The sequence below is a fragment of the Artemia franciscana genome, chromosome 12 (genome assembly GCF_032884065.1).
Source record: "Artemia franciscana chromosome 12, ASM3288406v1, whole genome shotgun sequence".
Lineage (NCBI taxonomy): Eukaryota > Metazoa > Arthropoda > Branchiopoda > Anostraca > Artemiidae > Artemia > Artemia franciscana.
In genome coordinates, this window is record NC_088874.1 from 33,243,499 (window position 1) to 33,268,373 (window position 24,875).

The 24,875-nt window shown below is 38.4% G+C and overlaps 1 protein-coding gene across 2 annotated transcripts in view; it reads right to left on the reverse strand.

Moving 5' to 3' along the window:
• The window catches only part of LOC136034015 (gastrula zinc finger protein XlCGF26.1-like), a 28,243-nt gene that overhangs the window by 2,522 nt on the left and 846 nt on the right, over positions 1-24,875 (reverse strand). The gene's annotated exons all lie outside the window — the stretch shown is intronic.

Below are 24,875 nucleotides of genomic sequence, written 5' to 3' on the forward strand. Positions count from 1 at the left end.
GGTCGTCCGCGGTTGGTGTGGGAGGATGTCATATAAAAAGACTTAAAGGAAACGGGAGCTTCCTAGGAGGGTTTAAATAGGGAGGCTTTGAATAGATTAGGATGGAGGAGGAGTGTGCGTAGCTGAGTTAGCCTTAGGCGGCTTGGTGCTGTGGTGAGTTGTTACTAGAAGTAGTAGTTCAGTTTGTTCTGAAGTTCCTATCTAAGAAGTTATTTAACAATCTTAATGGTGATTTGAGAGTGAGGATAGATATCTGAAAAATAATAGTACTGATAATTAAATGATAGAGCTGGGGAATGATCAATACTTGGCGGATACATCACCCATTGGTAAGTCAAATTGGTAAGCCATTGGTAAGTCATCACCCAAGTCAAAGCACTGTGCTGACTACAGTAACGGTTTTAGGCCTCAAAATTGGATCAGGAGGTACACATCAGGTATTTAAAAACATTACAAAAATGAATTCCATTTCAAATGTCATAAAAGCTGGGGATATGGTTTAAGGTTGGGGATATGGTTTATGGTTAAAGGTTTAGGCCGTTAGGTTAGGTTAGTAACGGTTTAGGCCGCACAGGCCTAGAACCACCATGGTAGACAAGGGTAATGTTTTGTCAACTATTGCAGTCTAAACATCAATAATATCTAAAGTGTAGATGGCATCTATATCGGCACAAATTTATTTAGTTTAAAAGCTGAAAACCGAAAGTGAATGTCAAAACTCCAGTGAAAGTGTTATCTGATTGTTTTAATTAGAAAACTAGATTGGGCATGCGATTACGAATTTGCAATACCGAAGCGCATTAAAAAAATTATATGCAAGAAGATGCAAATCAAATCCCATTAATAGCATGGGGAAGAGGGCCCACACACCAAGGGGTGTTCTTTCCGGAGGGGGGGACTAATGTTATAAGGAAAACAGTCTTCCTTTTCTCCTTCTGTCTCTTTTTTTTCTTTTTTTTATGTGTTTGTGCTGTTGCATTGGTGATTTCTCTTTTCATAATATAATGTTCTTTTTCTTGAAAAAAAAAATCAGGTTTGTTTCTGATTACTAAAACACTGAGCATTCTTTGACATCAGAGAGGGGACGGAGGCAATTTTTTTTTTCAATGCAACTACAAAAGACATTTTTCAATGAAAATACCAAAATATCTATCTCCAAATTTAAGGGTTGACAATGGTCCCCCTCCCCCCAACTAAATCAACTGAAAGCCCATTAGAAAATGTATATATGAGAAGAGGCACAATCAAATCCTATAAGCAGTATAGGTGAAGATAAGAAGGAACCACGTGCACCCACATAAATTCGCCAAGATTAAAGAGTCTGTTCAATTTTGCACGGGGAAGGAGTGATGTTGAAAAGAGGTATTTTCACTCGAAAAAACAGCAGATCAGTTTTCAAATGCTACAAAATTGTGCATTTTTGTATATTAGACGGTCTTTTCGGAGACGGTGGCTACCATCACCTAAAAGCACATTTGATGCTCTCAGGTAAGGGCCCATTAAACTGGCTAATTATAGAGGAAATTTAAGGAATTATGGATGTAAACCTTTCAAATCTCCAGATTTCAGGTAGATCACAGGCCCAAAGGTCCTTACGATGTACTTGGTCTTCAAGCCCGTGCATCCTCCAGAATATTTTGATGTATTTGTTGCTCCCAATAATTAGTCATACTTTCCATGCAATTCATCTATTTTTAGTTTTTTTTTTATATTTGCCCCTCTTTCCTCCGTATGCGTCAAAACCGAAATCACCACTTCTGTCCGTCTATTCGAAACAGGATGGAAAACTCGGCTCAATAGTAACTAAAACTCTAAAAAACGTAAACAAATGTGATAACAATTAATACACCAAAATAATAGATTATTAATTATGATTTAAAATATATATAAATCACTAAGTTTAATATTATCCATCAAAAGCAACGAGCCTGAAAAATTTACCTGATTTTCAAAAAAGGAGGAGACACTCCCCAAAAGTCAAGGAATCTAAATGAATATCTCACTATTTGACTCAGCTTATTAGAGAATATAACGAAGGGGCTCAAGCTCGTATCTACAAAATTGTAGGATTTTGTACTTTTTGCCACAAGGATGATTTTTATCCTTGTGGACGTTTTGTTTATTTTTTTCAAGGGACAATCGTATCGAGCCAGTAATTCTAGAAGATTGAAAGAGGACTCCATTGAACGAGTGCCCTACTTTAGTAACCAAAAAGATTGGAGAGTAACTAGCCCCCCTCCCATGCCCCTTTTTTTCCGAAGACGTCCGATCACAATTTTGATATGGGCATTTGGTTTAGACTAGTTAAAAGGTCCATAACTCAAATCCCATTCGAAAAGGGCTGTAAGTTATGCAATTTGCCCATTGTTTATATATAGTAATTATAATTGGGAAATATACAGCAATTTCTTAGGAAGAGAGGGTATTGGCTGCGGGGGGGGGGTCCAATCACAATTTTGATATGGGCATTTGGTTTAGAGTAGTTGAAAGGTCCCATAACTATGCCTCTGGGGATGAGAGAATCCCTCAAAGCCCATAAGAAAAGGGCTATGGATTGAATGTTACTCTTTACTTTCATTATAACAGCAAAGACTGGAAATATTCCCGAAAATCAAGAGAGATTAAATATCAGTTTTCATCCCCCTTCCTTAGAACTAATTCTGTATTTATCTGAAGGCTCAGTGAGAGTTAGGATGTTTTGATATTAAGATGCAACTTTTGAGGTTTTGCCCCCCCCCCCCCCCCGTGAACAACAAAACAATCAGAGAACCCAACTGTAGAGGTTTCAAGCTCTCATCTATAAATATTTGGAATTGTGTATTTTTTGCCAAAGAAAGATCCTGGATGTGGGTTTTTTTTCTCCATTGATGATCGCATCAAACCATGGGTCCTAGAAGGTAGGGAGAGGGCTCACTCAAATAAAATTAAAAGTTTAAGCACCCTTTGGAGTGATCAAACAGAATGGAGGGCTACTAGCCCCTTCCCATCCCCCCTTTCCCACAAGACACTTGAATGAAATTTTCAGATAGCCATTTGGTTCATCTTAGTTAAAAGATCCAATAAATATGCTTCTGGGGATGACTTGAACCCCCCACAGCCCCTACGGAAAGGGCTGTTAGTTTTTTAATTTGTCCACTGTATGCAGTTTTTATTATCGGGAAAAGTACGGACATTTGTCGCGGGGGGATTTTCCCGGAGGAAGGATTTTCCTGGGGGAGGGGGAATTTTCAGTAGGGAAAAATTTTATGGGGGGAATTTTTCTGGATCCACATTTAGTTTCTTTTTCAACTTGTCTTTCTTTGTCTTTAAATGTACAAAGAGAATTCATACATTTAACAAATGAAGAGAAAGTTACGGGGAAAATATCTAGGATTTTCCCGAGGAGAAATGTGGGTAATATCCACATTGCACAATGGTGCTGTATGGTGAAAGCACCCTCAGTTTCTGCAGTTTATTTTAATAGTTTATTTAACTAAAGAGATTTGCTTCACAATACAATGGTGTATTATAAAGGAGGGGTGGTAGATCATTGTGTAGGGGGATGGGGAGGCAAGATGCTTTAAGAAGTACGTTGTTTAATATTTGTAAGATAAAAACTTCAACAATGATAATTATCCCTGAAAAAGAGAACCCCTTCAATGATTTATCAGGCGGGGGCCTAAAATATCAAAATTTAATTAAAGGGTCATCGTTTCCTTGGATTTTAAGGTGGATTCCTTGGATCAACATTTTTATATGGATATTCAATATAAGTTTATAGTTTTAATCCCAATTATATCAGAATTATATACAGAATATAAGTTTTCAATCCCCAAAATTTTGTTCTATAAATATCTAAAGAGGCACCAAGAGAGATAGGATATCTGGGTACGAAAAATTTGAGAACAGAAATACCTCCCCCCCCCCATAAAAAATTCAACAACCCTCCTCCATAAAGATTAGCGTATAATTATACTCCACTGTACGTAATTTTATCATTTGAGGACTCAAATGAATAAACTTAGTTAGATGAAGCTTACAATAAACGTATATTTTAACCGTTCATTTTGTCGAATGCTTCACCGCATGGTAGATACAGAAACTGGAAAGCTTAACAGATAATTTTTTGATTATCTTAAATTAATTGCTTATCACTAAATTTTCACTGGATGGCATTATAGCACCTTTTTATCCAGGGGAATGTTTGTGAGGGTGGGAATATTTTCAGCGGCGAGGGAATTTCCGAGGGAAAACGCCACGCACCAAACTAACTATTACCGAAAAATGATTGAAAATATTATTTGTTGGTTCCTGACCCGCATGTGAACTAAAATTTTTTTTAAAGACGGGAGGTCTACATTTGAACTCCTCCCCCTGCCATCAAAGAGGCAAAAACAAGCGAGATAATACGCGAAAAATGATGAAATTCTTGAGCATTTGAGTAGGGGGGGATATGAAGGCATGGCGATTGATAAGATAGTTTAAAGATAAAAGACACCACCTACTGAGAAACAGATTGAACTGAATTAGTTCGTGTTGGCATAAAAGCATTCTGGTTACGTATACCCTCTGTAGTAGAGGAATTCTTTAGAGTCTCAGGCCTATCTGTTAGCCCTGTTGAGGCTATGGCGACGGAATAAATTATGTATCTGTTGGAGTATAGGCAATGAAGTTCAAATGGCCTGAGGGATTGTGCCCGTTCGGGAATTGCATGGCATACAGCTCTTTCCACAGACTGTGGGGGGGGGAGGGTTCATTTTATACGTAAAGACATGATTATTTGATCTTCCAACTAAACAGAACAAAATGAATATATCAAAATTTTGATCAGATAATTTTGAGGAAAAATGGGTGTGGGAGGGGGCCTAGTTGCACCCCAATCTTTTTGGTTACTCAAAAAGGTACTAGAACTTTCAATTTCTGTTCGATTGCACCCTTTCCCGATCTTCTAGGACCATTATTTTGATACAATCAACCCTGAGGGAAAAAACAACAAATAAACACGGACCAGAACACAAAAGAATATAGAAAAATAAATAGAAACAGAATGATAATTAACAAATCTGAACAATTTTCTGTCTTGTTTCCATGATATTAGTTTATTATTAAAAGCGTGTTCTTTTTTCTCAATGCCCAACTCTAGGCACATTACCATACAGGCGACCCCCTATTGGGCGTCAAACGTCTCGCGGGTTGTCTGTGACAATTAGATCAGGGTGTAGCTTACTGTTGACTACCTTCAGGCAAGAGATTTGTGATTTCAAAACCGGATAATTTTGTTCAAACACATGTAAGTTGGCTAAAATGTTTTCCCAATTAGCAACTGATAATTAGGCACACATATAATAACAGCTTTGCATAGTTGCAACGCAACTCATAGTTGCATTGCAACTATGTAGAGCTGTTGCACAGCGTTCCCTCTTACCCCTGAAAATATTCATAGGCAACGCATCTTATAGTTGCTTTTGCCAAGTGAATATTTTCAGGGGTAAGAGGGAACGCTTCAAACCTGGCAAAGTACATTTTAAGCACAAACGTTCCAAACTATGTGAGAGATGCTGCAGATCAAAATTGAGGAGGATGGGGGGGGGGCTACCACCCAAATGCCCCTTTATTTAGAGGACTGTGTTGGACTTTGCTCTATTTCTATTTAATTTGAGTTTATTTATTAAAAGGTTTTGCTCTCTTCATCTTCAGTGGCTTCGTCAAATAGACTTGTTAGCTTCTCTGATCCATTTCTGGTGGAAATATTTCCATAGTCTGTACTGTATATTTTAATTTACTACTACTACTACTACTACTAATAACTCACTGCAGCACCAAGCCGCCTGAGGCCAACACAGCTACGCACGCTCCTCCTCCAACCTAATCTATTTAAAGCCTCCCTCTTTACACCCTCCCAGGAAGTTCCCATTTCCTTTAAATCCTTATTTATGACATCCTCCCAACCCAGACAAGGACGACCTGCTTTCCGTGTAGCCCCAGACGGTTGGCCAAAAAGGACAATCTTCGGTAATCTGTCATCCTTCATCCGTAGAACGTGGCCTAGCCATCTCAACCTTTCTTTCATTATAGCCCCAGAAAGCGGGATTGAACCACACTTTTCGTACAACCTACTGTTTGAAATACGGTCAGTCAGCCGGGTACCCAGAACAATCCGTAGGCAATTTCTCTGGAAAACATCAAGTAAATTTTCATCTGCTTTTCGGAGTGTCCATGCTTCAGAGCCATATTTGACCACTGTCATCACTGTAGCTTCCAATATTCTAATCTTGGTTTGTAGGCTTATCTTTCTATTCTTCCAAACTTTTTTTAACTGTGAAAAAACACCCTGAGCTTTAGCTATTCTACTTTTAACATCTTCACTGCTCCCACCATCTTTACTAATAATACTACCAAGGTAACTGAAGCTCCCAACCTGATCAATCTTTTCGTTACCTAAGGTCACCTGTTCATCTTCACTTATTCCTAACCTTAGTGACTTAGTCTTCTTAACATTAATTTTCAAGCCTATTTTAGCACCCTGAACTCGTAAAACCTCTAAAAATTCATTCATTTTGCTCACACTTTCATCTAATATGCTTAAATCATCAGCATAATCTAAGTCCAGGAGCGTTCTTCCTCCCCATTTGATTCCATGGTCTCCAATTGCCTTTCCTGTGCTCCTTAAGACGAAGTCCATCAAAATGATCCATATAAAGGGGGATAGAACACAACCCTGCTTAACTCCTGATTTAATACAAAACCAGTTGCTAAACTCATTTCCTACCTTAACCGCAGCATTATTATTCTCGTACATAGCGCAAATCACTTTAATGTATTTTTCTGGTATACCATATAACGATAAGACCTTTGTTAACGCTGTTCTATCAACAGAATCGAAAGCTTGCTCATAATCGATAAAACTAAGGACCAAAGGTGTTTGACAACGAAGGGACTTCTCAATTATTAACCTAAGAGTGAAAACATGGTCGACACATCCTCTACCTTTTCTAAAACCGCATTGTTCTTCCCTTAAAACTTTGTCTACCGCATGTCTCAGTCTAAAAAGTATCATATTACTCAGTAATTTGCTACCTACAGAGACCAGACTAATGCCTCGATAATTCCGACATTCACTCTTGTCACCTTTCTTATACAGTGGTTTAATTAAGGTTTTCCTAAAATCATTGGGTACTTCCCCTTTTTCAAAAATCATGTTCATAATCTTCAGTAGCTTATTCCTAACCTCAGAGCCACCATATTTAAGGAACTCATTAATCATACTATCAGCACCTGGGGCCTTATTATTTTTTAATCCTTCTAGTACTGTCGCTAATTCTTCCTCACTAAACAAATCTTCCTTCACATCCAAGGTATCACAAACTTTTTCATTTTCATCTATATCTTTTCCTGCAACTGTATCTCGGTTTAGCACATTTTCAAAATGTTCCACCCATCTTTCTTTAACTTTTTCCTTATCACTAATTGTGACCCCATTTCTATCTTTAACTGGGACTAGTCCGGATCGGCTACTCCCTTTCAATTTATTAACATGCCAGTATAATATTTTACTATTATGCCGTCTAGCCGCATCTTCCAGATCCTCAGCAATTTTATCCATCGCCTCCATTTCACATCTCCTTAGTTCATATTTTAATGCTTTCTCCACTTTCTTTACATTCCTTTTGTTTTCATACGACCTATCGCTCAGATAATTCTTATACAAACCCCTTCTACTCTCTATTAAACCTAAAGCTTTTTCACTAATATTCCTAGTTGCTGTCTTAGCACTCTTCCCTAGGACACCATCAGCAACTTCACAAATTGTTTTTCTGAAATTATTCCATCCATCTTCCACATTGTCAAATTTTAAACCCTCAAGTTTAGTACTCAACTGTTCCTGGAATTTTTTTCTCAAATTTTCATCCTGAAGTCTACCAACATCATAACTTTCCGGGAGGGAGTTACTCTTCCGAAATTTCAGCTTTAAATTAACCTTAGACACTACTAGATGGTGATCTTTACTTTTAACATCAATAACGGCACTCCTATACACCCTAGTATCTTGTATTGATCCTGCTAGTCTTCTGTTTACAATAACATAATCAATAAGGTTTGCTGTCTTACCATCACGTGAATACCATGTCAACTTATGGGCCATTTTGTGACCAAACACCGTATTGGTTATAACTAGGTTGTTATACCTACAAAATTGCAAAAGCCTATAGCCATTACTGTTTTCTTTTCCTACACCAAAATTACCTAGGCTAGGATACCATCTATCCCTATTTCTACCAACCTGGGCATTAAAATCTCCTAGCAAAAACACCATATTTCTACCTGGTACCCTGTCTATTTGCTCCTGTAACTGTAAGTAAAATTCATCTGAGTCACTAGTATCTCCATCAGTTGGTTCAATGGGGGCATATACTACTATAACTGATACCCTAAACTTTTTAGTCATAAAATGAGCAATTAGTATTCTATTATTAATACCTTCCCAGCCTAAACAAGACTTAGCAGCTTCCTTATTCATCATGAGCCCTACTCCCTGTCTATGTACCCCATCCTTCCTTCCTGAGTAAACAAATTCTATGTCACCTAATTTCATGCTTCCTACCCCTGGGATATGAGTTTCTGAAACTCCTAATAAATCCAGTTCAAACCGTCTGAATTCGTCAGTCAAAATGTCGATGCGATAGTCATTTTTTAACGTCGTAACATTCCAAGTTCCAATTTTCATGTTCTTTAAATCTTTGAAATTATTTTCACCTCAAGAAAAGCAGTGATCCCGGATACCAGTGCAGGATGGGGACCAACATATCTTCTCAAGTCTACACCGAAGCGCTTAAGCCGGCTTAGAACCGGACAGCAAGAAGTCCCTGGGACCTCCAGTAAGTTGGAGGCTTTGTGCAATCCTGGGCCCATCTTGGTCACAACATGGTTTTCAGCACTTGGCGATGCTCTTCTATCAACAAGAGTCGAAATCCTGCACAGACAGTCCCAAGCCTATTACCTCCGACTCATTATATATTCATGCCTACAAATATTATGCTACTACGGGGAGGCAGCCCATAGTAGATAAATTAGCTAGGAAGAGGTTTTTCAGCCCGAAAACGCCCATCAAAACAAACCAAGCCCAGAAAATTATCCAATAATCAGAATCCCGTACGAGTGCTGTGTTGTTTACTAGGCTATAATTTCCTCGAGGGGCGCCACTCCTCAAGTGGGAAAAATTGACCGCAAGTGTCCCAGTCTTGCAGGTACCCCGAAAGGGTCGAGGCAGCCCTTTACAGAGGCCGTTGTCCATAAATCTGGATCTTACGCCCTGCCGCAGTTGTCCTCCTATAGAGGATCCTCCCACGATGGTGTTCTGCTTCACCATGCAATTTAACCCATTACTGGGAGAAGGTTTGTAACTCATCTGACGCGTGAACATTGACGCGTGAGGTATTTGAACTCAATGAGGTCAAAATGCATATAAAGATAGGACATTTGCCCTACTTTCAATTTCTTTGGCCCCCTCCTAGATTTAAATAAAATACGCATTTTGGGGATATTTTCATGGAAAATATTTTTTTTTTATATTCATCAAAAGAGGTGAAAAAAGTAAACTGCAATCCTCTTGATTAAAAAAAAACAATTTACACAGCCCCCCCCCCCTAGTATTTTTGTGAACTTGTGCCTTTGGGTATGTGCCCAAATGTATCTGTGCCTGTTTGAGTAAATAAGCAATCAACTAAGGTCTGCGTCCTGAGTTGGGAGAGTTACCCGATTTAAGCCCCCCCCCAAACAAAAATAGTCCACCTCACTCCCTTATCTTAGTCCAGACGGATCGATGAAGTCTATTAAAATACATGCTTTTGACCCCCTACACCCAACAAATGAAAGTAGAGAAGAAATTAAACGAAAACTGTGGGAAAGTAAGGAATGAATCGTGGATAATGAAAGCAATGAGACCTTTCTTCCTTCTGAAGTTCGTAATAAAGCCATTGCAGAGATTGGTCTTAAAAGACCGCCCATATTTAACTATTTTTCAGTAATTTAGCATATTTAACTAGACCCTTTCAAAAACGAAGAAATTAAAAGGTATTCTTCTCAGCTTTGAGACTTCTGACCCCTAGTTTAAAAGAATAGGCTGAATATATCAAACTGACCAAACTAATCAAAAAGGTGTGGAACGGGTACTTAAGCGAAATGAAGCGATTAATACAAATAGGAAGGAACGCGAGCAAGTCAACAAAACGGTAGGTCCTAAACGGCGTCAAAACATTAAAAAATAATGAACGAATACTGAAGAGGTGCAATTGTCTAGCAAATCATTCGTGCCAGAGGCAAGTGTGCATACAGGTGAGGGGGGAGGCTCAGGTCCCAGAAAATCCTTACATATCTTAAGTTTGTGGACACTTTTTAATCAAATTCATAAAAACATTTGTTGTTGCCCCCTCCCGAAAAAATACGCACTTACACTCCTGACTAGATGGTGTGATGTTTTAGAAACAAGTGGGTTTTAATGCCAAAATAGCAGACTTTTTTTTTTAATATTCTCGTGTTTTTATGGCACTTGGTTAAATTGGAAAAATTAATTTTAAATCCCGACCGGTTCCAGTGACATTGCGGGGAGTTGGGGGGGACCTAAAATCTTGAAAAACGCTCAGAATGGAGAGGGATCAGGATGAAACTTGGTGGGGAAAATAATCACAAATCCTAGATACTTGATTGTCATAACCGGAACGGATCCGCTCTCTCTGGGGGAGTTGGCGGAGGGTTAATTCTGAAAAACCAGAAAAAATGAGGTATTTTTAACTTACGAAGGAGTGATCGGATCTTAAAGAAATTTGATATTTGGAAGGATATCGTGTCTCAAGCTCTTATTTTAAATCTAGACTAGATCCAGTGTCATTGGGGGGGGGGGGCACCAGAAATCTTGGAAAACTTGTAAAGCGGAGAAATCAGGATGAAACTTGGTGGGAAGAATAAGCACAAGTCCAAGGTATGTGACGGAAATAACCGGACTGGATCCGCTCTCTTTGGTAGAGTTGGGGGGGGGAGTAAGTAGGAAAAATTAGAAAAAATGAGGTATTTGTAACTTACAAACGGGTGACCAGATCTTAATGAAACTTGGTCTTTAGAAAGATCTTGTGCTTTAGAAAGCTCATTTTAAATCCTGACCAATTCTGGTGACATCGGGGGGAGCTGGAGGGGGAAACCGGAAATCTTGGAAAACGCTTAAGAGTGGAGAGATCGGGATGAAACTTGATGGGAAGAATAAGCACAAGTTATAGATATGTGAATGACATAATTGGAACGGATCCGTTCTCTTTAGGGGAGCTGGGGGTTGTTAATTTGGAAAAATTAGAAAAATTGAGGGATTTTAACTTAATGATCTTAATGAAATTTGATAATTCGAAGGATCTCATGTCTCAGAGCTCTTATTTCTAATCCCGACCAGATCTGTTGATATTGGAGGGAGTTGGAGGGAAAAACTGGAAATCTTGGAAAAAGCTTATAAGTGTCGTAGATACGCGATTGACGTAACCGGACTGGATCCGCTCTCTTTGCACGAGTTAGGGGGTTGGGTTCAGTGATTTGGCGAGTTTGGTGCTTCTGGACGTGCTAGGACGATGAAACTTGGTAGGCGTGTCAGGGAGCTGCACAAATCGACTTGATAGAGTCGTTTTCCCCGATTCGACCATCTGGGGGGCTGAAGGGAGAAAAAAATTAGAAAAGTTGAGGTATTTTTAACTTACGAGTGGGTGATCGGATCTTAATGAATGTTGACATTTAGAAGGACCTCGTGACTCAGATCTCTTATTTTAAATCCCGATCGGCATTAAGCTTCTGATTTTCCTTTTATAACAATCTATTGATTCTTAGAATTTTGCCAGAGCTCATATATCAGCTCTTGGCTATTCCGACCTCGTCACAAGTGCCATATGAGCTCTTAGCTCTTGTTCTAAAAAGGATTATGTTAATCTATAGAAACAACAATGAAAATTTTCCCTGTCTCTAGAGACAATTACATATGCGCTATCCAGGGAAACTGGGTCCACCCTAAGGGTTGGATCCGGTGATGTTTTTAGGGAAGAGGGGTGTCAGAAAATCTGAAAAAACAATGTCTTAAACCGACGTTTAAAAAAATTCAAGGCAAATTTATCCTGCAAAAAAATTTCAGGAGTGGGCAATCCTTTATGGGTAAGTATGAATGGTAATATAAACCCTTGGATCCTCGAGTGTTTTTATTTTATTTTGTAAACGTTTCTCATTCGTTAACTTTAGTTATACGCTGTTGTGATTTAAAGATTAGGGACATCATGAGATTTTATTTCGATGCGAAAATTGAAAAAAACTTAAATATTCAGGATTCAGGCCCAGATTTGGCAATAGGCCCGCGCCTAGGGGCGCACAATGCCAGGGGGTACAATAGATTAGCACCGAATTATCTTTTTTTCTGAAATAAAACTGGACTGATATGATTTGTCGTCAAAGTGCCAGGTGCACTCCACCGCCGTCCCACCACTTCACAAGACTCCTCGTTTTTTTGGAGGGGGGATTTTAGTTTTTTAGGGGAATATTTGTTTGGGGGAGGGTCTTAAAAATCTCTTAAATGTTGTATTTTTTTTTTATTATTATTTCTTTTATTTCTAGTGTTGAATATCTGAGAGGTTTAAATGTATTACGTTAAAAATGTTTTTTAATGTATTTCTTTCATTTTTGCTTCTTTCCTGTTTTTTTTTTCCTGGCCATAGAGCCTATGTTGAAGTGTTTTGTTGTGAATTTATTGGCTGAATAAATTGATTGAAAAAAAAAAACAAGAATTCCGTGGTCACTTATAAACTGTCAAATATCTCCCAAGAATGGCGGATCAGAGTTCGATATCACCTCTCTCGTTACTTTTGGCTAATCAGTTACGTTATTTTCATTGCTCACACTATCCCAAAATTTTCAGGAATTTCCCCGAAAATCTCGCGAAAACGCTTAGGCCAAGAAGCTTCGAAGTTTTAAATCCGACCATGCCAGGATTCACATTAGAAATATAGAATTAAATTAAATTATTCAAATAACTGAATTAGAAATAAATCCATCTTACGCTCCTGAGAGGAGACTATATCGGCTCCAGGGGGAAATAATTGATTAAACATAGAATGTGTGATTTAATAAGAATTATCTTACAGAAATGTTTATCCTGAGCGGCTTCGCCTCACGTTATTAGGCCAGCGTTCAGCCCCTCCGAAGATAACCAGGTGCTTACGTGTCATAGCGACCACACCAAAGAAGTGAATTTAATCCTAATTAAAAATATACTAAAAAACATGATGAAAATATACCACTTTAGTAACAAAATTATGGAATATACAACAGAGAATTATGGAAAGCAGGACACCCAAAGCGCATTATATTAAATACCTAATCTAACCACCTCTACATATTAAATATTTAATTAAAATATACCTGCGAAGCATTTTATCTCGCTCAGGCTAAGCTAATTATCTCCGAGTAGACACAAAAAAACCGGTTTCATTACAGGTCGAGAACTAAGTGTGGTCACTTTAACACGTAATTACCGAAAACGTCATTTTTCATAAGGATGATTATAATATTTTTCGACTTCCTGAAGTTCAACCTCTACTGACCTAAAAGGGGGCTTAAAATCTCAAATTTATGCCTTATTCCAACCTTAATAATAATTCAATGTTTTTTTATTAAAGATAATTAGACATTCAAGTTAAGGAAATCAATCCCCCGCATTCGACGCATTGCAACAGTGTTTTTTTCTTAAACATAAATCTGGAATTTCAAGTTGTTTTGAAAGTTCGGTACTGGCTGGCTATTGTATATCTTAGCCTTTTGATGCGAATAGTTTCACTAACGGAAGGCCTAAGGCCAATGCAAGTGGAATTTCAGGCGAACAAAGTGAGCTTTTGCATAAAAACTTGCCAACTGCCCAGGGCATATTTGGTACTCATCTGGCATATCAGATAAGCTGAAAAATTTGCCTTAAGGTATTACGGTTGGATAAGTCTATATTGTCGTGTTCCCAAGGGTGTAGAATTTATATCCTGAATTTACAATTAACCAGCAAGTGTCCTAAAATTAGACAATTTTAGCAAGAAACAAACATTTTGGAAATTCGAATAGTTTTCATAATGTTAGAGCATTGTGTGAAATCATCCCTTCGTACAGCGACAAGGGTAGGAGGAGGCCCCAGAGAATTTTTCAACAAGCCTCAACAATCTTTTTTTTTTTAATTACATTGAACTGCCTGAAAATCTGTTCATCCTGTTTCATTAAAATCCCCTTCCCCAAGAGTAGAACCTCCCATTAGAAATCTTTTGACAGTATTTACAATACTTAGAAGTTACCGAGTCATGTCAGTAGTGTATTCTCCTCAGCTTATTCCACAACTTATTAGACATTTTGTAAAAAATAAATATATTTTATTTCGTCTTGTGCACAGGATTTATTTGAAAGGGGGAGGCGGTTCAAAAAAATATGGTAATTCAAGCTAAAAGTGTCCAGAACATCAGAAAAATTTGTGATATCAGGGGGAGTGTACCTCGATGCCCCTTTGTGCATTCTGGATTTTGCTGTATTAGACGTCTCACGCCAAGAATTCCTATGCAGGTGCCTATACTCACTGATAATTTCGTCATTAGTTATATTGCCTTTGCCTGGCTCTTCCAAAGATCTAGAAAGTAGGTTTCCGAAATGTAGAAAGTAGATTTCTGAAATCTAAAGTGGAATTCTAATATCTGGAAAGTAGTTTCTAAAGTTTAGAGAGTAAATCTCTGAATTCTAGAAAGTATATTTCTGAAATCTACAAATCAGATAATTCCATAAAAAATAAAAAAGGATAAACGCCAGATTTTTACTACATATTCCGTCTTACGAATTCAACGCGATTCCGGTCTCAGGAAATATCCGACCTTTAAATTTTACGTAATCGAGCCTCTATTCTTTGTTTTAATTCCAAGGGATTGTGTACTGATTTATGATTTTGAATACCAATCAGTCGTACTAGATGTCTGGCATGAGACAACGATGACACGATAGCGTAAATGCGCGGAAAAGCAAATCATTCTTCAAGGAACAACGTCAAAGATGCAATGTATTCAAAGGTTCTCAGTGTCACTGATTTGAAAAGTTTAGGCTATAGCCCAACCCCCTCGAAACGAAACTCAAACGCCGCAAATTGCCCCATCTACGACGCGGAGCCCACTTTCAGAAATTCCGTATACCAGTTAGCCCGTGCCAAACGTGACGGAAGTGTGCCGAGCGTTACGAAAGCCGTGTCAAGTGTGGTACACATAAGGTTGTATGATGTACATCAGACTTCAAAAAGTGGGTGACCCCTCACCTATTTGGCAAAACAAACACAAAAATGAAATTCAAACTACAAGTTATGGACACTGTCATATGTACCAGCTGGGACATATATAGGGGGAGAGGCCTCAGGAGCCATGTAAACCTTCTCCCCCCCCTGAAATCTTATATTTCCCTAATATCTGGCAACTTTTTACTCGAACTATTGTAGAAAAAAGCCTCTGGATAAGTCCAAAATGTGATGTCCTTCCCCCGAACACCTAAAGTAAATTGAATTACAGCTTCAGGGCCGGGGAGCAAGTGAATAAGGGCCGGGCAGCCAATGTAGTAAGTGAATTTTGGAATTTTGGAAGGAATTTTTCTACGTAACCACTCATTTCGTGAAGACTATCACTTCTGAGAGCCCAAGATCAACAGCATCTTCGGAAATACAAATAATCAGAAAACCGTGTACCAGAAAAGGCTTGCCCAGAAAACCTGTGCAACATGGAGCAAAGACTGCCCCCCCCCCCAAGAAAAAATCATACAGTTATTAGGGGAATGGTTCCTTCCCTCCCTCCACCAAAAATTAATAATAATATCAAGACTTAACTTATTGCACATAATTTAACATAACTCCCTTCCCCCAGAACAACCACTTTTCCCCTAAAAACCCTCACATCGAGTTTGAAACGGTCAATTACCCTTTGCAGCTGTCCGGTTACCTCCTCCTTCTGTGATGAAAAATATCAAGATATACCCATGTTTTGAAAAAGATTATACTTCAGGGATACATATTACTACTACTACTAACCGCTCATTGCAGCATCAAGCAACCTGAGACCAACACAGCTACGCACAATGCTCTTTCGCTTCGTCATGATTGCAATGGCAGCTACAATCCAGTAAGGACGAGCCACTCGACAAAAAATGGCCGGAAACCCCTAAAAACGGCGTTGGATCAAAACAAAAAGTAAATCATTGGAATCGCCTTGACCAAAAACGCTTCTTAGCAAACTTATTGTCCCTTGGCTTGAACAACAAGAAAAATTACTTTTTTTGCATGGGGGGCATCTTTTTTCCCTTCTCCGTAGCTAGCAGGGCACTAGAATATCATAGATCTGTTTAAAGGTATCATTCTATTCGAAGTTTCACTCTGTTCCCCTTCCATGACCTAAGCGTTCGTTTCTTACATAATGCGCAAGGTGAAACTGGTTTCAGGTTTAGCCTATATTTCTAGCGTGGTGAATAAGAGTTTGTCAAAATTCGCAAAAATGTCAAGACATTTTCGAAAAAAAGACACTGCAGGCAGGGTCGCGTCCATGATTTTTTCAGCAGGGGTGGGGGGGAAATGATTTTTTGGGAGAGGGAATTTACAAAAAAAAAATTTTAAAAGCGCATCAAATATTTGTTTATATTCAATACTCGCTACATTTTTGTGAGTCAGACAAACGTTTCGGGGAGGGGGTCAACCCCCCTCGATAAGGCCTTGACTGAGGGACTAAAATCAGAAGGAGTACAGGTAAATATATGAATGTCCATGTTATTGACTTACCAATAAAATGAACATAGCCTACCACTCAATACCTTTTTATTATGCTCTTTATGAATAAAATAATCACTTCTATCGCAAAATGCATATTTAAACACTTTTTGAGCTCTTAAAAATGACAAATTTTCAATTGAAGTATGAAGTCCTCGAAGTATGAAGCTTTCGGTCGTTTTCGACAAAATAATACTACATTTTCCCAGTGCCAAAACTACTTATAAGGTTTGTTTAGGTTAGAGTAGATCAAAAAGTGCTTCAATTTAAATTTGCAATAGAAGCGATTGTTATATTCGTAAAGAGCATAAAAAAGGCATCAAGTAGTATGTTCACTTTATTGGTAAGTGAACAAGAGCTAAGAGCTCATATGGCACTTGTGACGAGGCCAGAAGAGCTAAGAGCCAAGAGCTCATATGCTATGAGCTCTAACAAAATTCTAAGAATCAATAGATTGATTTAAAAGGAAAATCAGAGGCTTAATGCCGATCGGGATTTAAAATAAGAGCTCTGAGTCACGATGTCCTTCTAAATATCAAAATTCATTAAGATCCGATCACCCACTCGTAAGTTATAAATACCTAATTTTTTTTAATTTTTCCTCTCCCTTCAGCCCCCCAGATGGTCGAATCTGGGAAAACGACTTTATCAAGTCAATTTGTGCAGCTCCCTGACACGCCTACCAATAATTTTCGTCCTATTACGTCCAGAAGCACCAAACCCGCCGAAGCACTGAACCCTTCCCCCCAACTCCCCAAAAGAGAGCGAATCCAGTATGGTTACGTCAATCACGTATCTACGACATTTGATTATTCTATCCATCAAGCTTCATCCCGATTCCTCCACTCTTAAGCGTTTTCCAAGATTTCCGATTTCCCCCTCCAACTCCCCCCAATGTCAACAGATCTGATCGGGATTTAAAATAAGAGCTCTGAGACATGAATTCCTTCTAAATATCAAATTTCATTAAGATTCGGTTACCCGTTCTTAAGTTACAAATACCTCAATTTTTCTAATTTTTCCGAATTAACATCCCCCAGCTTCTCCAAAGAGAACGGTTCCGTTCCAATTATGTCAATCACGTATCTATAACTTGTGCTTATTCTCCCCATAAAGTTTCATCCCGATCTCACTACTTTAAGCGTTTTCCAAGATTTCTGTTTCCCTCCTTCAATCCCCTATGTCCCCGAATCCAATTTGAGTCGAAAACGGAGCATCTTTGACATAAGATCCTTCTATATATCAAGTTTCATTAAGATCCGATCACCTATTCGTAAGATAAAAGTATCCCAATTTTCACGTTTTCCAAGAATTCCAGCTTCCCCCAATGTCACAGGATCTGGTCGAAATTTAAAATAAGAGCTTTAAAGCACACGATCCTTCTAAATATCAAATTTCATTAAGATCTGATCACCCGATCATAAGTTACAAATACCTCATTTTTCCAAATTACCCCCCCCCCCCAACTCCACCAAAGAGAACGGATCCGGTCCGGTTATGTCAGTCACGTATCTTAGACAGGTTTTTATTCTTCCAGTCCAGTTTCATCCTGATCTCTCCGCTTTAAGTATTTTCTAAGATATCCGCCCCCCCCCCCCAATGACGCTGGATTCGGTTGAGATTTAAAATAAGAGATCTAAGTTACGAGGTTTTTCTAAATATGAAGTTTCATGAAGATCCAATCACTCCTTCGTATGTTAAAAATACGTCATTCTTTCTAATTTTTCAGAATTACCCCCCCCCCCTATTCCCCCAAATAGAGTGGATCCATTCCAATTACGTCAATCACGTATCTAAGACTTCTGCTCATTTTTCCCACCAAGTTTCATCCCGATCCCTCCACTCTAAGCGTTTTCCGTGAATTTAGGTTCCCCCCAAACTCCCCCTAATGTCACCAGATCCAGTCGGGATTTAAAATAAGAGCTTTGAGACACGATATCCTTCTAAATATCAAATTTCATTGAGATCCGATCGCCCGTTCGTAAGTTAAAAATACCTCTTTTTTCTAATTTTTCAGAATTAGCCCTCCCCCCAACTACCCCAAAGAGAGCAGATCCGTTCCGGTTACGTCAATCATGAATCTAGGACTTGTGTTTATTTTTCCCACCAAGTTTCGTCCCAATCACTCCACTCTAAGTATTTTTTTCAATATTTTAGGTTTCCCCCTCCCAACTCCCCCACCCCCCCAATGTCACCAGATCCGGTCGGGATTTGAAATAAGAGCTCTGAGACACGATATCCTTCCAAACATCAAATTTCATTAAGATCTGATCAACCGTTCGTAAGTTAAAAATATTTCATTTTCCACCGGAACCCTACACCCCCCCCCAGATGTTCAAATCGGAAAAATGACTATTTCTAATTCAATCTGGTCCGGTCCCTGATACGCAGGCCAAATTTCATCGTCCTAGCTTACCTGGAAGTGCCCAAAGTAGCAAAACCAGGACCGACAGACAGACCGACAGAATTTGGGATTGCTATATGTCCCTTGGTTAATACCAAGTGCCATAATAATATGGACAGTCATACATTTACCGGACTACAAACTTTCACGGTAATATACTAATCTGTTACCCTACTGCACCAACAAATTTTTGCTCCCACTCAATGAAGCTATGATGATAGTAATTGCACTGAAAAGCTATCAAGCTACGCACAAAAAAGAACTGGCATTATGTAATACTAATTTGAAACAAATTAACACTGTAAAATAAAGAGACAAAAAATGGTTTTTGTTGTGATAAAAAAAAGTTGTGATAATTTTTTTTTATTATCGTCGGGTGGAATGTCTGCTGTGGCGTGGTGAGTATTAATATATTGGTGAGTATATTATATAATATATATAGTATTAAATGGATTTTTGATTGGTGAGAAAAGAAAGTATCAAGGGAGAAAAGGGGAGAAGGTAGAATCTATTGCTTGTCCTATGTGTGGATCTCAGGATGCAAGTTTAATACATTTTTTGTGTGAATGTGTCGAATCGAATGAATGGAGGCGAGAGATGTATGGTAAAGAAAAATTGAATGATATATGGATGGTAGATAGAATGAAAGAGACAAATTTCCTCAGTATTAAAAGGATAGCAAGGTTTGTCATGATTGCAGCGGCACATCGTGAGTGTTTTCTTTAAATAGTATTAATTTATTTCATTTAATTTGTTGTTTGTTTTTGTTATGTAAATTTCCTATGGCCCACGGGCTTTTTCTGGAATAAATAATTATTCTTATTATTATTATGTCGATTCTTTCCTTTTTCTCTTTCTTTTTACTTTGATTAATCATCCATTTATTTCGGTATTTATTACTTTAGTTCTTTTATCTGTGCAAAATGAGCTTATCTGCCTGCAAGATATTGGTATACTTAGTATATTATGTATATATGATCAAACAGTTCGTGGCTCAATAGTAACCAAAACTAAAAAAAATTGAATTTTGATATCAATAGCTACATCAAAAGAATCGCATTTTAATGTTGATTTTAAGTATATAAGTTTCATCAAGTTTAGTCTTACCGATCAAAAGTTACGAGCCTGAGAAAATTTGCCTTATTTAGGAAAATAGGGGGAAACACCCCCTAAAAGTCGTAGGATCTTAACAAAAATGACACCATCAGATTCAGCGTATCAGAGAACCATACTGTAGAAGTTTCAAGCTCCTATCTACAAAAATGTGGAATTTTGTATTTTTTGCCAGAAGACAAATCACGGGTGCGTGTTTATTTGTTGTTTTTTTTGTGGTTTTTTTTTTTTTTCCCCAGGGGTCATCGTATCGACCAAGTGGTCCTATAATGTCGCAAGAGGGCTCATTCTAACGGAAATGAAAAGTTCTAGTGCCCTTTTTAAGTGACCAAAAAAATTGGAGGGCATCTAGGCCCCCTCCCACGCTCATTTTTTTCCCAAAGTCAACAGATCAAAATTTTGAGATAGCCATTTTGTTCAGCATAGTCGAAAACCATAATAACTATGTCTTTGGGGATGACTCACTCCCCCACAATCCCTGGGGGAGGGGCTGCAAGTTAAAAACTTTGACCATTGTTTACATATAGTAATGGTTATTGGGAAGTGTACAGACGTTTTCAGGGGGATTTTATTTTGTTTGGGGGTGGGGCTGAGGAGAGGGGGCTATGCTGGAGGATCTTTCTTTGGAGGAATCTGTCATGGGGGAAGAAAAATTCAATGACAAGGGCGCAGGATTCTCTAGCATTACTATAAGAAAACAATGAAAAATGTTTTTTCATTGAAAGGAAGAAGTAGCATTGAAACTTAAAACGAACAGAGATTATTACGCATATGAGGGGTTCTAAAAATACTTTAGCATAAAGAGCGAGGTATTTAGGAGGAGATAAATACCTTGCTCTTTATGCTAAAGTATTTTTAGTAATTTCAACTATTTATTCTACGGCCTTTCTGATTCAGGGGTCATTCTTAAAGAATTGGGACAAAACTTACGATTTAGTGTATAGAACGAGGTATTAACGAGGGTACAAACCCCCTCGTATACATAATAAAAATATAAGGTTATGAAAGTTTGTTACGTAAGTTAATTCTTAAGTTACGTATATTTTTTACTAATAAAAACGTTCGTTAAAAATTAAAAGTTCTAGTTGCCTTTTTAAGTAACCGAAAAATTGGAGGGCAACTAGGCCTCCTTCTCCATCCCTTATTTCTCAAAATCGTCTGATCAAAACTAAGAGAAAGCCATTTAGCCAAAAAAAGAATTAATATACAAATTTCATTTTAATAATTTATGTGCGGAGAGCCAAAACCAAACATGCATTAATTCAAAAACGTTCAGAAATTAAAAAAAAAAAACCAATTTTTTTAGCTGAAAGTAAGGAGCGACATTAAAACTTAAAACGAACAGAAATTACTCCGTATATGAAATGAGTTGTCCCCTCCGCAATCCCTCGCTCTTTACGCTAAAGTTTGACTCTTTGCCACAATTCTACTTTTTAAAACAATTAAAAGTTTTAGCGTAAAGAGCGAGGGATTGCGGAGGGGACAACTCATTTCATATACGGAATAATTCAACTAGAAGGATTCGACGGGGTGGGTATTCTGGTGGTCTTCGCAGGACGTGACCCAGCCATTCTAAGCGGCGCTTTTTAAGGGTGGTGGCCACATCTCTTCTAATCTTGCAGAGTTGGCGAATATCGGAGTTAGATATACGATCTTGCCGGCGAATTCTAAGTATTTGGTATAAGCATCCATGTTCGAAAGCAGCTAGTGCTCTCTCGCGTTGAAGCTTTAAGGACCAAGTTTCGATAGAGTAGGATGGTTCGGACCATGGCCGTATAGATTCGACTTTTAGTCAGAATGGAAATTTCTTGGCGGTTCCAAAGGGGCTTTCGAAGGGATACGAAAACAAACTGCGCCTTATGTATTCTTTGCAGGATGTCTAAGTCTGAAGAGCCATCAGTGCAAAGTATGGAGCCTAGGTAGGTAAAGCACTCAATCCTTTTCTAGCTGAGTTAAATTCACGCTCAAAGATATTTGGGTCGGATGATTCATGATCATAAATTTAATTTTCTATGCGCTTACTTCAAGTCCAATCAGGCTTATCATCTAGCATCTTTTGAGCATGTTCAGGGTCAGAGAGGAGTCATTAGGACATTTTCTAGCACCCAGTCTATACAGTAAAGAGAGAAATTCCTTGCGACCCGAGGGATTGAACCGCTGACCCATTGATCATGAGAACAGCACTTATCCAACACGCTGTCACAAGGGTCAATACGGGGGCTGCGTCGCATACCGGGGACGCCGTAGTCATATTCAAGTTCTTACGAGGTCTGACATCCATAGATGTTTCATGGGGATATATTTGACCGCAAGGACCCCAATCTTGCTGGTCACCCGGAGCGCGTTTGCCAACATCTCACTCGGCGTGGAGCTGAATGGTGTTTACACCCCTTCACCACTTTGAGGTGGGCTGACGGGTTTCCACTGCTGTCTAGGGACGGAGGGTCAAGCCTCATTACCTACAATCCCACCACAGCCGTGAGAAAATGTAGTCTTAGCTATGATCCTTTGATCCCAACCTATGATCATTTTGATAAAGCAAATAAAATAAAACAAAATATGATGAAAATATAATACTTTATTAGAAAAATTGTAAAATTACAACTTAGAATTCTAACCCAACCTTTTGTCTTTGTGGCTACGAAACCGGATTTTCTCATAAAATGTACCTTCATCGTAGTTTGTTTCACTAAAGACCCTAACTTCACTTATTGAGTGTGTTCAGAATAATACACAAGTACCAATATATATTTAAATCAGCATACAAATCCGATTCTTTTGATGTATCTATTGGTATCAAAATTCCGTTTTTAAAAGTTTTGGACACTATTGACCTGGGTCACTCCTTAATTACAGTTCGTTAGCGCAAACTGTTTGATACATTATTCAAACTGGCAACAGTGGTAACAAACGAGTAATACCATTTTGTTCCTCATTTAGCACCCTTTCCAAATGTATTATTCACTATCAGGACCCTGGTGCCTCCATTCTACTCCCTGAACGTAAACAATGGGGCCAATTCAAGAAATTTAGAGAATTGGGAGCAAAATGTATTTGTCAATATTCAAGACAAATTTGTCATTTTTTCAATGAAAATACTAAAATAAGTCGGTTTTCAATGACAATACCCCCAAACATTAATTTCCAAAATCTACGGGGGGCAAAAAGTCCATCTAAGGACGCAAGCCCCCAGCCCATTCCCCAAATTGACACAGCTGCATGCAGCCCAGGGACGTACCAAGGATTATTTGGTGAATTTCTAGTTAATTGAATTCTTGCTATCTCAGAAAGAGTTCAGGTTAGGAAAATGAAAATTTCAGGGATGAATCTACAGACTAAAGTATGTCCCGGGAAGCTTTTTTGAAGCAACTACCTCCACTCCTTCTCCCTCTAGAGGCCTCTGACCTTTGATGACCTTTAAAAATATGTGTGTTACAAAAGTAAAACCTTGTAAAATAGATCTTCTGCTTAATTAAAGTACAACTAAATTGTTTTCAGCTTCATAACTTTGCTCAATTCAGTTTTATAAGGTCTTAAAGATATGCAAATACATTTCCTAAATTTGAAAAAAAAACATTGATATGGCTCAGAATTCTACTCAAATAACAGGAATTGCATTTTAAGAACTAAAGGCAGAGAAAAAGCAACTAGTAACTGAAAATTAAGGTAAAATGTTGTTTTGTCAAAATTTCAATAGGTATAGACCTCTCATGTAGGCGAATTTCAGGGCCCTCTAGAGGGAGAAGGAGTGGAGGTGGGTACCTTAAAATACCTTCCCGGGACATATTTTAGCCTGTAGACCCATCCCTGAAAGTTTCATTTTCCTAACCTAAACCCTTTCCGAGATAGCAAGTCAATTAACTAGAATTTTACCCTTTTGTCTCATTGCCACCACACTCAAGATCTTGTATCGCGAACATGAGACAATAACCGGTTTTCATGGTCTTTATACTTAGCTTCGGCTCGGTGGCTAACTACATTGTAGGGTAAATGTTTACTTTCGTCACAAGCTGTCTAAAGTGCGTATTACTGCATATAGCAAGATTCTGATGACCGCATATTGTTTCTTTGTCATTATTAGAGAGGTACATCCATTTTTTAGGTTTCTAAAAAAAACCTCCAACGAGACTAAAAATGCGTAAAGTGGGCTTGCTTACAGGTAACTTTACCTATAGAGCGAAACGTATTAGTCCGTGAGCCCCGCGGGCAGCAGAGCGAGGTCCGTGTTCTATATTTATTCAACAAAGAGTGATAAAACTAACAAAAAATATAAGAAACCTCAAACGAGGTTTGTTAAATAAGTATAGAATACAAACCTCACCCCGCTGCCCACGGGGCTCATAGACTTCGCTCTATAGGTAATGTTACCTATAAGCAAGCCCACTTTACACATTTTTAGTATGCCTCATGGAGGAGGAGGGTCAACCAGAAATGGTTGCGCTTCTAGAATTAGCATTTCTTAGTGCTCTAAACTGGAAACTGCTGTTTCGCAGCATAGTTTCGAGTTTAGAGCACTTGGAACGAAAGCAAACATTTACCCATTGTAGCTCT